We start from the raw sequence: 16,469 nt of genomic DNA, 5'->3' as shown, positions 1-16,469 counted from the left end.
AATTATGGAGAAACCTGCCTTTTACAGCACATTAATTAACTATAAAATTATGAACTTTCTCTATATATCTATGTCCTGACACCACAAAATGATATTAGTTGAAATGTTGTTTTTATATGCTTTAGTAACTTAGTACATTTCAGGGTGGCATAAACGTCTCTTGACAATCTTTTTTTTTTTTTTTTTTTTTGTGATAGACACTGTCATTTAATTGCATTTGGTGGTTTATGAACTATAATCATCTGACTCTTTAACCTTCGGAGTCTTGCAGTGTAAGCATCCGTGAGCAGAAAATGCACCTTACGCTTTCCAGGAGGCTAAAGAGTGCACACCCTCCATCAAAGCCCTCTGGGAAGGAGAGAGAACCACAGGGAGGACAGGAGCTGCCTTCCAGCGAGATGGTTTCAGGCTCTCAGTTCTCAACGTTACCTGATCCTTTGAATTCATTATTAAAATACAAGTAAATCCAGGAGGGCTAACACCTTAATCTGTTCTCAGACCACAACTGGACTAAAGCACAGGGCTGATCAGAAATCTGCACTGCCAGCCAGAGTAGGGCATTACTACAGAAAGGCAGGAGTAAGACACAAATATCCCTACTGACCTTCTCGAATCTGCTTCAGTTTGAATTTGTTTCAGTTGTACCCCTGTGAGATAACAGAAAAGGAAATAATTCAGTGTACAGATGCTTACAGGGCTCTTTCACCCCCCTGGGAAACTTAAGTTGAATGAAAATAATGTCAACATTGTGATTTTATAAAAACCATAACTCATTTTAAATATATCTTGAATGTTAGAAAGTATTACATATCATTAACACATGGAGGTGTTTGTATATAAGCCAACATAAATTTGACTAGAGTGCTATCCTGCTAAAGCCCTTGGGAGAAATCCCAACCATCTGATAATAATAATGCATCTCTCACAAAAGTGTCTCTGGACAAGGGACAAACATTGGAAACCACGAACAATGGGACTTATGATGAGCACTGGGTGTTGTGTGTGATGATGAATCATGAAATTCTATGCCTGAAACCAACAGGGCACCACATACTAACTAATTAGAATTTACATGAAAAGTTGAAACATTGAAAAACTAAATAAATAAAATCCTAAAGACAAAATACATAAACAAAATAATAAAATAAAATAAAATAAAATAAAATAAAATAAGAACAACAGACTACCTGATAATGGCATCTGATAACGGCAAGTTGAAATTAAAGGCTAACGTCGGGGTACGAATGATACGAATATTAATGTTACAGAAGCATAAAACACATGTCAGCTGAAGGAGACAAAATATACTGATGACAGGACTCTGCTGGCTTATACAAAAGGCAAGAAGCGATGCCCAGAGATGCTGTCTGAGACTGTGGTGTGAACCTGAGATTTTCACAGGGCACATGCTTCCTTGCCCTTGAATAAAGACAGAGTTGCCATAGCCAAAAGTCACTGTAAATGTAATTTATAAAATAAAATCTGTATGTTCAATTAGCATCATGCTCGTAAAAGAACTTCAAAATGGCAAACGAAGCTTACAGGCATTTTGGCATGTTCATATACTGACACCTTGAAAATGTGCTTTAATTATGCCAAAGTTGTGCAGGGAAAGGAGGAAGCTGAGGAAAGGTGGATAAGACAGTCTACAAGAACCTACCCCCAAATTAGAAACCACTGAACTCCAGTATCTACTAAAGCACCGTCCAAACATCAGTATAAGCCTAGCTACCTGCTAACAATCAGCTAGAGAGCTTGGTGATTACAATTTCTTATTTATCCAGTCTAATGAGAGATCAAACAGTCGGCTTCTTTGAAATGTTCCCCGGGGACATTCTGATATTCACAGGAACTGGAACCACTAGACCAGACTCTTCAGACTTGACTGGCCAGAGCCAGCTCTGGCCGCAACCAGGTCTCTGCTGCTCTCTGGCTGGTTTTTCATACTTAATGACGACTGACACATATTCTCCCTAAATCTGTATATTGGATTGCAGAATGGATGCAAAGTACAAATTCAAAGGCCACTGAGAACTCTCCCCAGCACCTCCTCATCCATTAATAACAGCAGAAATCATCTCCCTGATCTGGTATCTTCCATTTCCTGGTCCCTGAAGGAGGGAAATCAAGTCTACGGCGGTGTGCTTTTTCAATTTGCTCACATATTTGAAGGGTTTCTGCTCCTACTGACAGATGTATAAAATTCATTGCTTGTGAAAAGAAGGGGGAAAAAAAAGAAAGGGGTAAGATTTATGTTCGAAGATGCCGCAGGGTTTAGTTACAGTAGAATGAAGATTATGCATAAAAGAAGATCCTAGAACTCTTTGTTCCTGGCATAAAACATGATGCTGTAATGATGGCCTTTCTTTTCAGAGCATTGTAAGTGTGACTGAAGAAACTCATATGTGAAACATCCACACTGCAAGCTGTCTTGATGTTGATAACTCAAACAGCTGATTTGATTTACGAACTTTGCACGTACCATTTAGTTCTGTATTTCCCGACATGATTGTGCAAATCCGATTTTAGTCTTCTTTTAAAGGTTTGAGTTTTATTATATTTAAGAAATGACTATGAGTAACATCAATGTGGCCAGGGTAGCAATGTTAAGTGGAAGCTACCGGATTAAGAGCAATCAGTAATAACATTATTGAAGGAATTGGTGTTTGAGATAAGGAAATGTATCTTCTAGGACCCTCCATGGAAACAGAAGAGGCAAGAAGATAGAGTAAGAAATTATGTGATGAATGGAAATAGATTCTTTCTGGTATTTCTGATCTGGTAATGATTCTGTATGGTAATGATTCCTTTTGAAAAAAATAAATGAATGTTCTAGCTAATAATAATTAATAACTTTAAATCTTAGAGGCTTAAAAAACAATGACTTCTTCTCTTTCATACCACATGTCTATGATGGGTGAACTGAGGCTCCCCTCAATAGTGCTCTCACTCAGGACAATAGAACATTGGCTCTCTGGAGTGTTGCTGGTAACTATGGCAGAGAAAAAGAGAAGGCATAGTAAACTGTGCACAAAGTAAAAGCTTCTATCCTGAAATGATAGAATTTAGCTGATGTTTCACTCATCCAAGCAACTTCAAGTTGGCCAGGAAGTGTAATCTGAACCATGTACCGGAAAGGGAGGAAAATAGGATATTTGGTGAACAACAATAATCACTTCAATAGTTTGCCCTTCTGGTCATTAAATGTTTTAGCTCCTTTCCCTTGAACAATCACAAAAAAACATATACCGACTCACTTCCCAAGCAAAGTCACATCAAGTCACAGCTGTACTTCAACGTCCAAGATCTCCAAGTGATGCTAAGTGTCCTGACAGGTCTCCTCCTTGTCTGGAGAGCTATGCACAGACAAGGCATCATCCAGCACCAAACCCCCAACTGCCAATCCCACTATTTAATGGTAGTACAAAGACAGATCACTGTCATTACCAGGAAAGGTGACAGACAGGAAACACAGTGAAGTCACCGGTCTATAGAAATTCTGAAATCATGCTAGACAAATGTCCTGGGGAGCCTTAGGCTGGGAGAATAGAGAATGTTGTTTAGACTGTATTCTGGTTCCTAAAAGGGTCCCACCAGCCCTGCCAGCCTAACTTTTTCCACGGCTCTTGGCTACTCTTCTGATTGTTTGTTTATTTATTTTTTTTATTATCCTTCTTGGTCACAACTGAGTTGGAAATGAGGCTGTAATGCCATGTCCTCACTGGAGGCTAAGCAGCTTTCTCACTGGGCTCCCTAGCCTCCCAGAAAGTTAGGGACTAAGGGTCATTTTAATTCTAGGACAGGCATATAATGTTTTCTCCATGCTCATCATGATTTCTCCCACAGTGCACTCTCTTAAAATCTTAGCAGTTTTTAAAATGTTTGCCTCAGTCAGTTACATGAGCCAACAGCCACATCCAGAATTCTTTCTAGACATTATTTCTTAGATTTACAATATCTTTGCTTCTTGCCCCAAGCTTTCTCTTTCTCCACTTAATTACAAGCCGTGGGCCAATCAGGCAGAGGTGGGAGATACCTTTAATCTCTTTTCCCTGAGCTATTTTATTCAATTGAAAGGATTTACTATATGCTACCTTAATCCATTCAAAGGCTTTTAATAATGGGAATAAACAGCTTTAGCCTTGATTGGATCCTCGCCTCAAGGCTAAGTTTTGATCAGATTTTGTTGCTCAAAGAGTTTTTTCCAACCCAAGTCCCTGAATCTGTAGACTCTATTTTGTTTTGTCATAGCTTCCCATTGACTATTATTAATGATTATGGAAATATTAAGAGTTATTCCAAAGAACACCCTGGATTCCAGCCATAGAACTCCCTACCCACTTTGTATAGTAGGAGCCAACTTCCTGTTACTAGTAAGGATCAATCTCTGTTCATTTGTTCAGTAGTAAGAAGAGTTTCACAGGGCCAGAAAGTGGTCTCAGCTTCTACATCAATGGAACTATGGCTTTCTATCTTGTGGAAGGTTTTCTCTCTTGGGATTAGTATCCCTAAACCTTCTAAGCCCAAGGTTGTGAGGATAGGAAGCAAATATTTTATAAATTTCCTAGAACAATGAAGGGAGAATTTTTTAAAGGGGTCATGATGCTAGTAAACGCTGTGTAGACAAGGACAGCAAAGAATCTCTATCTGTGATACGGATCTGTTCTTGAAAGGACTAATTGCTGCCCCTCCACAGTGGAAGGAAGCTAATGTAATCAATTTGCCTCCAGATGGCTAGATAGTAACCAATCTCTCCAGATCACTCCAAGGAATGGGGCCATGTTGATGGCTCAGTGTTGACATCTGCTGTTGGCAGGTAGGGCACTCAGCATCATCAATGACTGTATCCACATCAGCCTTGAAGAGGGACTGATGACTGAGACTGTTTATAGCCTTTATTGAACAAAATTGCCATGGCGAGAAAGAGAGAGAGACAGAGAATGAATGAGGTCACCATATATCTGCAAAATGAGTTTTCTTGGTTATCTGACTATTGAGAACATCCTCTGCAGGGGGTATCCTTTATTAGGCATTGATATAACACACAGACGTCTTATACACTGTATGCCCATGCCAAAAGACACAACTCAACATTCCTTTGAAAGATCGATCACCTTGTCACTGATCTGACCAATGGGATTCTTTTCAACCGGCTATACCATTATCCAACGTTCATTATTTGGCGTAAATTCATATCTCAAATTATTTCTCCTATAAAACGATGTGGAAGATCAGATATATGCCCCACATTGTTCCTACTAGGAAAATTTCATTTCACAGCCATCTGTCAAGGGTGCTTTTGAATGGGCTATGATACATTAGGAAAAACCCATACACGTAAGCCTGAATTGCTTTCTTCCTCAGGCAACTAGTCAACCTGAGGAATTTTCTACCAAGTTTGGGATGTGAGTTGAGGAAAAGACCACAAAATGGCAGGAGCAGGACTGAGACACCTGCTCGTGCAATTTTCACTGACTTTCTGGCCCTGCTTGGGAGTGTGCCATCCAGAGCACTGCCATTTAGTACTGGAATGTTGATGCCTGTGCTCCACCTTATAACCTGCTAGAGCAGCAATATCCACCAGGGAGCCTGATAGACACTGCTTGATCTAAGTCATCCACCACGAGTCTAGCACGGTGGGCAGAAACCTACCAGGATCCCCATAATGGTGCTTCACACCCTTTCACCCACTTCCTGGAATTGTTCCAGTTCATGGACTCAGAGACTGTTGATTAAGGGAGAAACTGTCTCCCTTTTAGGAGGGATCCCACAACACACCTCAAATATATGACTTAAATTTTCTTCTATGCCTTCACTAGAGGGATAATAGACATTTACCAGGGTAACTATGATCTAGGAGGTGGTAAAGACCCAGATTTGCCAAGAGTATCTCGACACTGGCTTTGAGTTTGCATTAATCCCTGATATAATCAATGTGTCACCGAGGCCCACTGGTTGTAAGGGGTGGGAAAAGACTGACGACTCCGGAATCCGGGTGGCAAGTTCAGGCTGGGGTCCAGTGAGCCCACAGAAACACTGTGTTCTTTTCCAGTCTCGGAATGCAGAGTTGGAATAGATACACTCAGCACCGCACCGGGCAGAACTCCCACATTGTCTCCTTTATCATATAGAGGAAGGGTTATCTTTGAAGCCAGAAGCAATGGAAGCTTTTATGACTCCAGGGCTAAAGGGAGAAGTGGGAGAATTCATTTTCTCAGAGTCCAGTAAAAACTGAAACCAGGCAGGAAGGGCTGGAGTGGGGAGGGGGCAAGGCATGGAGGGAGCAGCCATTCCTGCCCTCCGGACTCCTGCAGGGGTCCCTCTGACTGCATGCCAACCAGAGCTGGCCAGCTGGCCTGGTCCCTGCCGCCTCAGCGCTTAGCTCCCAGGGCACAGAACAAGGCGAAGAATGATAGAGAGCAGATAGGGTTGGAAAAAGAAAATAATAAGCAAAACTAGCAGAGACATTTATTCTGGTCATCAAATAAAAAAGCCAGGATGGTATTTTCTGGAAGAGGTGTTTTATCACAGAAAGAGAGACTCTTTAAAGAGGTGTTGTGAATGTTGACAACTGATACAGGACTTCCTGAGAGAGGAAAAGTGGGATTCGTTTTTTAAACAAACTTAACTTTAATTAAACCGAAGGAAACCAAGTTTGTATTATGTTAGAGATTATGTAGTTTGAGTTTAGAGCACATAAAGGTATTCCTGGGTCAGGTCCTACAGAAATATGGATTGTAGGTAAACAGAGAGGTTTTATTTCGTTTTGGTTTTGATCTTAGAACTTTATTGAGCACAGCAAGAACTGTGTACAATATATGTCAGATATATGTGTAGCATATCTTCTTTTTAAATAGATTTATCCATTCATCACACCTATAGATGATGTGTCTTGGGTGAGTGCTTGTAGGTTCATTTGAGTTTTATTTATTTATCCCTAAGTGAGGCAACCATTTTATTCTGAATTTTGCACTACAACTTGGGGACTAAATTTTTAGAAAATGCCCTCATCTCTTATTTCTCCTGATTCACAATGTGAAGTGGTTTTTTTTTGTTTGTTTGTTTTTGTTTTTAATTTTTTAATGTTTATTTATTCTTTTGAGAGAGAGAGACAGAGACAGAGACAGAGTGTGAGCGGGGGAGGGGCAGAGAGAGGGGGAGACACAGAATCCGAAGCAGGTTCCAGGCTCTGAGCTGTCAGCACAGAGCCCAACGAGGGGCTTGAACTCCAGACCCTGAGATCACGACCTGAGCTTAAGTCAGAGGCTCAACCGACTGAGCCACCCAGGTGCCCCTCGCATTCTGATGTATTTTAGACAGCTTATAGAAACCTGCCCATAATTCTACTTTGGCCAAAGTTTTTTGATTTGGAAAACCTAATGCTACAAGTTTTTGCTTGGGTATAGTTTTTTGCTCTACTTGGTTGGACTTGTCTGGTCACTTTCACATTAAACTTTCCTTGGTCTACTCGCTTATAAAACAGAAAAGGGAGGGGCACCTGGGTGGCGCAGTCGGTTAAGCGTCCGACTTCAGCCAGGTCACGATCTCGCGGTCCGTGAGTTCGAGCCCCGCGTCAGGCTCTGGGTTGATGGCTCAGAGCCTGGAGCCTGTTTCCGATTCTGTGTCTCCCTCTCTCTCTGCCCCTCCCCCGTTCATGCTCTGTCTCTCTCTGTCCCAAAAATAAATAAACGTTGAAAAAAAAAATTAAAAAAAAAAAAAAAAAAAAAAAAAAAACAGAAAAGGGAATGCCCCAAGGAGAGATTCTTATTTTCTTTAAAAAAAATTTTTTTTAACGTTTATTTATTTTTGAGACAGAGAGAGACAGAGCATGAACGGGGGACGGGCAGAGAGAGAGGGAGACACAGAATCGGAAGCAGGCTCCAGGCTCTGAGCCATCAGCCCAGAGCCCGACGTGGGGCTCGAACTCACGGACCGCAAGATCGTGACCTGAGCTGAAGTCGGACGCTTAACCGACTGAGCCACCCAGGTGCCCCGAGATTCTTATTTTTTTATCAAACAGAGGCACTGCTTCCAATCTATTCAATTTGCTTTTTTTTATTATTATTATAGCGGACTATTCCTTCTCTATCAAAGTCCTCTTTTATTTTCTATTGCAGTTGTACAAGAACAAGCTTGGGACAACAAATTTCTTCTAATAAAACAACAGTGTCCTTTCATATCCATATTCCCTAGCATACACTCATGCTTCATTATTCAGGTATGGAGAAGTTGAAAGGACTGGGAAGTGTGCTTTGTCCACATAAGAACAGAACTATTAATAAATACTTCTGTGTCTGTAAAACCGCCTCAAAAATTAAGTGAGTTTAGTATAAATCATATAAAGGTACTCTTTACATTTTTGTGATTTACAAGGCAGGGAAAGGGGATCTTGGTAATGTTTTGGTCAAATGTCATCTCTGGGATTCTAAATCAAAGTAAAAAGAAATGTGTTTCTAGCCAGGAAAACCCTTATATTTATCCTGTCATGGGAGTCCACATTCAAGCTGTATCTTCGTCAGAGATTGATTGGAATGAGAGCAACAGTTATACATTGGTCTAAGATGCCCAAATAATAAACCTGACAATGTCCACAGAACATTCTGTACAAGTTAGGTGGTTTACTATGAAGAAGAGAGAAAACATTCCAGCGTGTTCCCTTGAGTTTGACCAAAGCTTCCCAGGGCACCAGGAGAACTTTGCATGCTTTTGCTCCTTAGTTAAAAACATATGGGGTAAGAATTTTGAGAAAAGCTTCTGGTGACAGAGAACTCAACAAGCTGAGAATAGATATGAAGCCAGAAGATCCAGGTTTAAGTGAGGTCTTGCCCTCACCAGCTGTTCCTAAGTCCCTAAGACCCACCTTCCCATGTGTGTCCTGAGAAAAAGGACCTGGTCGACAGTGTGCTTATTTCCGGTCATGATTAAAAATAATGATGCGTGTGAGAACGCATGAGGAACGAAATACAATGCACAAGTGGTACGTGTGTTTGCTCATAAACACAGAGAAGTAACGAAGAGCCAGATTCTGTGTGGGCAACGCCAAGCGTTTACAGACAAAGAGACAGAGGCTAAGGAGGCTGACTACATTGTTTAGGGTTACAGAGACAGAGAGAAAAATTAAAGACTGAAGTTCCCGGAAAGTCAGCTCTCTACACAACGTAGGGAGATCCAACAGGACTGTAGATGAGTGTTTTTCAAAACACAGTCTGTGGAAGACCTGCCTCAGAATGTGTGCATATTGGCTAAAATGAAAATGCATGGTCTTTGCCCACGACCAACTGGACCAGAGTCGTTGGGAATGGATTCGTTTGGTACAAATTCCCAAGCCAATCACGTGCACTCGAGTCACTGCCAATTGCCCCTTAATAGAGACCCTTACAGGGAGGTCAGAGGGTCGAATATTTTTGCATGTCCTTGGACATGGGCTGTTTAGCTCCTCTATCTTTTAAAGGAAGGTGAAAGGTTGCTGCCATCTACCAGTCTGCGATGTCATGCAGGTAAAAATGTGAAAATTAAGGGATTCTACACAGCGTAGGAAAAACAAGAGCCCCCTTGATAAGTGCGCCCACGTAGCAGGGGGCAGCATGGGTCACTCACTGTTCCCGCTGTGGCACAAAGATAAAAGTACCCGAGATTGAATTCCCTCAGCAGGAGACACAGACACAGTATCTGCAGGGCGTTTGTTACTGTATGAAACAAACACCAGGTGTTTTAAAGTCTTGATTTACTTTCGAGAGAAACAATACAACCTTCTAGGCCTCCTAAAAATTATGTCTGTGTTGGCAAAAGTGACCGGAGCGTCTATCCTTCCGCGGACTCTGCCGCAGGCCTGTTTTACTGCCTCACCCTGACCAGGTACCCTGTGCACATCAAATCATTGTTCTGTGCAGCTCTCCCTGTCAGGGCATCTGATAGCACACTGGAGAGAAAGGATAGGATGGGGAAAACAAATGCTAGTGTGGGGACGTGTGTTTGGCACTATTGACCACATGGGCTCCATCCCTAATGAGGATTTACTGACTATATGGCCTTAAAGCTCTTCAATAGGCCTCTATTGCAATTTCCTTATTAGTTAACTTTGAGACAGAAGCACGTATTTCTCTGGGTTCAAATGTGATTGAAATGAGCTAATGCACACAAATTTGTCCAACACAAAGCAGTTTACACATCAATGCTTCCTTTCTTCTCACCCCTGCTGAACACATCCATCTTTTCCTGCCCTTTACTGCATTTTATTATTAACAAAAATTTAGCAAACACTTATCTGGTACCAACTATACAGAGACACGTATGTACTAATGTACAACTTTAACAACCCCTGAAGAATTTCACCTGGATGTCACATGAGGGACATCATGGTCAAGTTGGCAGTGGTAAGAGTCCCAAGGCAGTGAGACATCACTAGGCATCCTACATACAGCGTTGGACAAGGTGGTTCTGCAAGGAAGGGATTATGGTGTCCACTTTACATATGGAATCATGGCTCAGAGAAGCAAAGGGGAGAAGTTAGGCCAAGTGCAGAGGAGGAGTTGGTATTCAACTCTGTCGTCCTTCAAAACCTATCCTTCCCTGGACCACATCGATGCCCAACCTAAAACCAGACTGGAAACCTTTCTCCCTCAAGCCTACCCCTTTCTATTTCCCATTTCGGAGAGTGGAATCACAATTAAGCTAGTCATTCAAGAGGGAAATTTGGGAATTTTCTTTCAAACTGTCTTTTTTTTTCTCATTTCCTGCTTCCTATCAGTGGCTTAGTCTTCTTCATTTATACTCTTCATATTTTAAAATATCCTTAGGCATATAACTTCTACTCTAGGAAGTTTAAGGTCTCACTTATTACCTCAAACTTGGATGGCAAAATAAATCTTTTATCTTTGTCCAGTGAGAGACCTCATGACTCTATCCGTGTCAACATTTCTAGAATGATCTTTCTCAACCCCAGATTTGGATTTGACGATATCACTGTTTCCAGTGTGTCCAAGGTTCTTTATGCCTATTCAAGCAGCCTCAACTCCTGATGTTCCCCTTTGGTAACTGTTTGCAACCTCATGTGCCATTCTCTATGGCATGCCTGTGAGAACTCTATTTTCCATACCTGAAAGGTATTGAACACTCTTCTCTTGTTCCCCTGGAAGAGACCAGTGAAGACTCAAGACTCATTCAAGGGCTACATCCCCTGTGGACACTTTATTAATCTCCAGTGAGAACTACCTACCCCACCTCCCTGCCCCAGTGCCTTATGTAGGGCCCTCTATCACAAGTTGCTTGTTAAATGTCCCCCTACCTGGCATACTGTACCTCCTTCCTTGAAATCAGGGATGGGAGTTTTGTTTGTCTTTGATTTCTAACAGCCAGTACAATGCTGGCAATTAGTACAGCCACTTAATAAGTGTTTATTGAAAGCATAAATAAATGAGTGAGACAACAGTCCATTGTTTTATACCAGGATTAGGTAGATGCGGGGCCAGAGGCTTCATGCAGGGTCTGTAATACAATAAAGATAAGACAAGGTCTCTGACACAGACAGCCTGGCTAGGTGACTGAACAATAGGTCAAGTTTAATTGATGAGTTACATCTTCTTCTCCTTTCTTCTTCCCTATTATTCTATAGAAATGAGTCTGTTTACCCGAATGAATCAAATTTGCTGTGATTCTCCCTTTGCGGCTATGAAACTGTAAATGGTCTGAGCTCTGAAAGGGAACCAGATATTTCTACAAATTGTTTTGGAGATATATTATCCCAGCTTCATGGACGACTTTGAGGGGATTACCCTGAATGTTTAGCTCACAAAGGTCTGCCTAGAAAAACCAGCCTGGAAAATTGAGGTGGAGAGTTGATTTGTCCCTTTAAAGAGTGCTCATTTTACAACTTCAATAACAAAGGAAAATAGAAAGCCATACCAGAGGGGTCTGTCAAATGGCAAAGAACACCACGGGTTTAGCTATGACTGATATCCACTAAATCTAAAGGAAAGAGCTGCAGGGGCTTAATCAACCAAAGGTTGATTTTTCTCACACAAGAAGAGCCCTGGAGGGAGGCAGGGCTAGTGAGGCAGTTCCATTAAGTTATGAGTGACTCGGTTTCCCTTTTCTTTCAGCGCCATCATTATTGGCATTTGGTTTTGGTTTCCATCCAGGCAATGAGTGTGCTTTACAGGCAGGAAGGAGGTGCAGCAGCAAAGGGAAATAATGCTTCTTTTTCACCTTTTAGCGACACCGCGTGGACGTGGCCAGAAGATATCACACCCACTGACTTTAAGGAAGCCTACCAGAAGAACGTTTGGTGGGCACTGGACCTCCTTGAACAGATGGTTCTTTTAGTGAGGAAGAAGGGAGAAGAAAACACGACTCTGCTAAGACCCAGTGGCATCTTTCCCATTTGGCTAAGGGGTAGGGATACTGAACACAACATGTAATAACCTGTAGGCTGATGGCTAAGAAGGATGGAATTTCAGGTTCACAAAGTGCTTACGCAGTCCCGGACACAAATCCATCCACTAAGCTCTCCCTTGATCGGGGTCCTGTTCAGATTCCAGCCTGGATTAACATCTATCAACTCTTACCTACTCTCTAGTATCTCTGCTTTGAGTTTTTCTCATTTCAGTACCTCCTGTGAACTACTATGAGAGCTTTTTTTTTTTTAATTTATTTTGAGGGAGACAGATAGAGAGTATGAGTGGGGGAGGGGTAGAGACTGAGAGGGACAGAGGATCAGAAGCGGGCTCCACGCTGATAGCGGAGAGCCTGACATGGGACTCGACCTCACAAACTACGAGATCATGACCTGAGCTGAAGGCAGATGTTTAGCCTACTCAGCCACCCAGGAGTCCCAGAGCTAAATTTCTAAAATACATACTGATTATGTCACTGAATCCCTCCTATAAAGTCAATCTTGTTGGTACAGCATAAGATACTCATCACGACCCTTCAATACTTGGTTCTGGCTTTTCTCGACAGCCCCATTTTTTAGGACTGCTCACCTTGCTCGTTGGTTCTGGCCAAAGTGAGAAAAACCTTCAGACTCACCGCCTTCCTAGGGTCTCTCTAGCCTCTGGCCACGTGCTTCCTTCTGCTGGGGCCATTCTTCATCCCTCTCCACTTTTCCCACCTGAGTTGTCCCTGAAGAGATGTGACTTTCTGCAGGAGACCGTCCCCGCTTCTTGGGTTACACCTTCCCCTCTACTGTCCTCACACCATGTCATTACTCCTTGTGCAAATATCTACATCTTCGTCTACAGTACAGATTTGTGAAACAGGAAAAGCATTTGTTCTCTTCACAACTGCAATCCCTTTTGCCCAGTGCTGTGAGTAGCAATAAATCCTGGCTTCATGAACAGGTAAACAAGTCCAAGTTGGCCATTGTACTTCTCACTCCCCATCGGGAAGTGTCTGGGGAGGAGTGGTAGGTGGGCACTGAGAGAAGAGGGGACTCTATCCATCAAGCAAGAGCCCCACAAACCCTTCTATTTTCTCCACCAAAGTGTAGACTTATGGATGCTTTCCCCCCTTCACTTACATCCTCCTGGCTTCCTTCTTGTGATATTTTTTTTTGTTCAGTGCTGCCTTTGATATTTATTTCAATCCACCTGAGTCTTGAACAAAGTTTGGCAGAAAGGGTATGGGGACATTAGATGTGATCTCTCCTAGATTGCGTGTACTGCACATACAGGTACAGGGCTTTCAAATAATGATCCGCCGTTGGGTGAGGAATTGATCACTGTTCATGGATTTTTCCTGGAAAAGAGCAATGTTTCTGGTGGTTGTATGTGGTAGTTTGATATATAAGAAGAGGAGAACCTAACTAATTACAGATATTTATGTTACTGGAAGAACTGCTTATGTAAAATACTTATGCAAGATTCCTTCAAAACACAACTGCACAACTGTCATTATTTATGAGCAATGGGCTGCAAAACTTTATGAAGCTTGCAAAAGAGATTCCTTCTTTTAGGACATATACAATCTATCTGCAACTTACTTCTTCCCTTTAAAAAGCCTCTCTATTAGGGTTCTGGTCCAAGATGGTGGCATACGAAGACCCTAAACTCACCTCCTCCATGGGACACACCAAATTATACCCACTAACAGAACAATTCCTCCTGAACAAAACCTGAGGGCCTCACTGCACACCTACTGAACAAGAAAAAACAAGAGAAAAGAGACAGAGACATGATAACAAAGGGAACCTCCACCCTGAGGCTGGGAAGGGCAGTGAGGAAAGACAGGACTGAGGGACCAGGAACTGAGCCCTCTGGCTTGGGCACAGGAAAACAGCCCTGGCTTAAAAGAGCAACAGCCTATAAAACAGACAACACCAGAACCTAGGAAAACACCAGAGCAGATGAGGGAATGCTCTCTGGGTCGTGACAGGTTTGAGTCTCCCTGGCCTCCCCACTTTAAAAGCCAAGATAGGAGAGCAGAGTCGGGTCTGGTCACCATAACTGGCCCACACCTCAGCCAGCCCTGGGCCCACAGGCATGCACCAGTCCCACTGGCTCTGGGGTAAAAAGGGTGGTTTTGTTTGTTTCTTCCTTTCTTCTTTATGTCTTTTCTTTCTTTTCCTTTTTTCCTCCCCCCCACTTTTTTTTTCTTTCTTACTTTCTTTTCTTTTCCTCTTTTCTTAAAAAAGCAACTGGAAGGTTAACAGAGCAACTCACCCAAATAGAAGAGCCAGAACTAGAACCCCACCAAATGGCCATGGGAGCTGCCGGAATATTCTCTGGGTGCGAAGGGCTGACAGACACAGTCTATGCTCTGACCCCACCATCTTGAAAGTGGAAACCAGTGTACAGTCTGGGTGCCTTGGCCACTCTGCTGCATGGGTGACCCTTGGGCCCCCGGCCCCCATCAGCCCTAGGCATCCCACCAAGGTGGCCACAGGGCGGTACACACCAGAATCCCCTAGTTAGCATTCACTACAGCTCCAGACTATGCGCCAAGGGGACACAGGTGCCAACCACATAGAACACTCCAGGCCCATTCCACTTTGGCTTCAGACAGCTTGCTAGGGCATCCCTGGTGCAGAGAGCTCCAGAACCTCTCAGCTGAAGTCTGCTTCAGATCCAGCTACCCTGCCAGGGTGTTCCCTGGGAATCCCGAGCCCATGCTTGCATGCTTCAGGTACAGCACCAGAGAACCCTCCAAAGTGGCCTAAAACACGCCTATACCAGCCTCCACTAGGGCATCCACTTGCTGAGCACCTTGGTGCACCCTGGCTTGCACCCAATTCCACTTAACGTGTCCTGCTGATGTTCATTTTGCACAGAGAGCCCAGAGGCCACATCAGCCTGTGGGCCTTTTAGCTGTAGCTGTCCTGCCAGGGCACCACCTGCAAAGAGAGCCCCAGCACCTCCCAGTCTGTACCTTATCTTGGTTCCAGCCACTGCTTCAGGGCACTCTCTGTGCACAGAGTCCTGGAACACCCTGGTTCACATCCCCTTTAGCTTCAACTATCCTGCCAAGGTGCCCACTGTGTGTAGAGTCCTGGGTCCCCTGGGCTTTTACCAATTTTAGTTTCAACTGTCCTGCCAGGGCACACTCTGTAGAGACAGCTGAGACACAACCTGGCTTCACACCATCTCAGCTCCAGCTGCCCTGCCAGGGTGCCCTGCACAGGGCATCCTGGAGCACTCTAGCTTAACTCCTTCCAGCTTCAGCTGTCCGGCCAAGGTGCCATCAGCACATGGAACCATAGGACACCCTGGCCTGCATCCACTGTAGCGTTAGCTGTCCTGACCGGGGAGCCCTGGGAGCCCCAGCCCATGCCAGTCACAGCTACAGCCAACCAGCAGAAGTCATGAACCCCCCACAGTCTACACAGGGGATGGCCATATGCAAGACCATGCCTTCAGGTTTAGGAGAAGCAGCCGTTCTGCCTAATCCATAGAAACAAATATGAGGAGTCCAACAAACTTGGAGACAGAGGAAAATGCTCCAAAAGAAAGAACAAGACAAAACTTCAGTAAAGGAACTGAAGGAAATGGAGATAAGCAAGGTTCCAGACACATAATTTAAAGTAATGCTCATAAAAATGCTCACTGGGCTGAAGAGAAGAGTGGAAGCACTGAGGCCTTTGATGAAGGCTAAAAAAATATACAAAAGAACCAGTAAGAGTTGAAGGAGATAATAACTGAGATAAAACTCACACTAAAGGGAATGCAGGGCTACAGGGTACATTAGGATGAGGGTACATTAGAGGGTACATTAGTGATCTGGAAGATGGGATAATGGAAAACACCTAAGTTGAACAGCAAAAAGCAAAAAAAAAAACAAAAAAAAAACCAAAAAAAAAACGAGGATAGATTGAGGGATCTTCTGAACCACATCAAATGAACAAACAATTGCATTATAGGGACCCCAGAAGAAGAAAAGAGTGAGAAAGGGGCAGCAAACTTACTTAAAGATATCATATCCGAAAACTTTCCAAATCTAGAGAAGAAAATAGACATCCAGACATAAACAGTAGAGAG

This window comes from Leopardus geoffroyi, chromosome B1 (assembly GCF_018350155.1).
Source record: "Leopardus geoffroyi isolate Oge1 chromosome B1, O.geoffroyi_Oge1_pat1.0, whole genome shotgun sequence".
Taxonomy (NCBI): Eukaryota; Metazoa; Chordata; class Mammalia; order Carnivora; family Felidae; genus Leopardus; species Leopardus geoffroyi.
Note: the sequence above shows the minus strand (reverse complement) of the source record.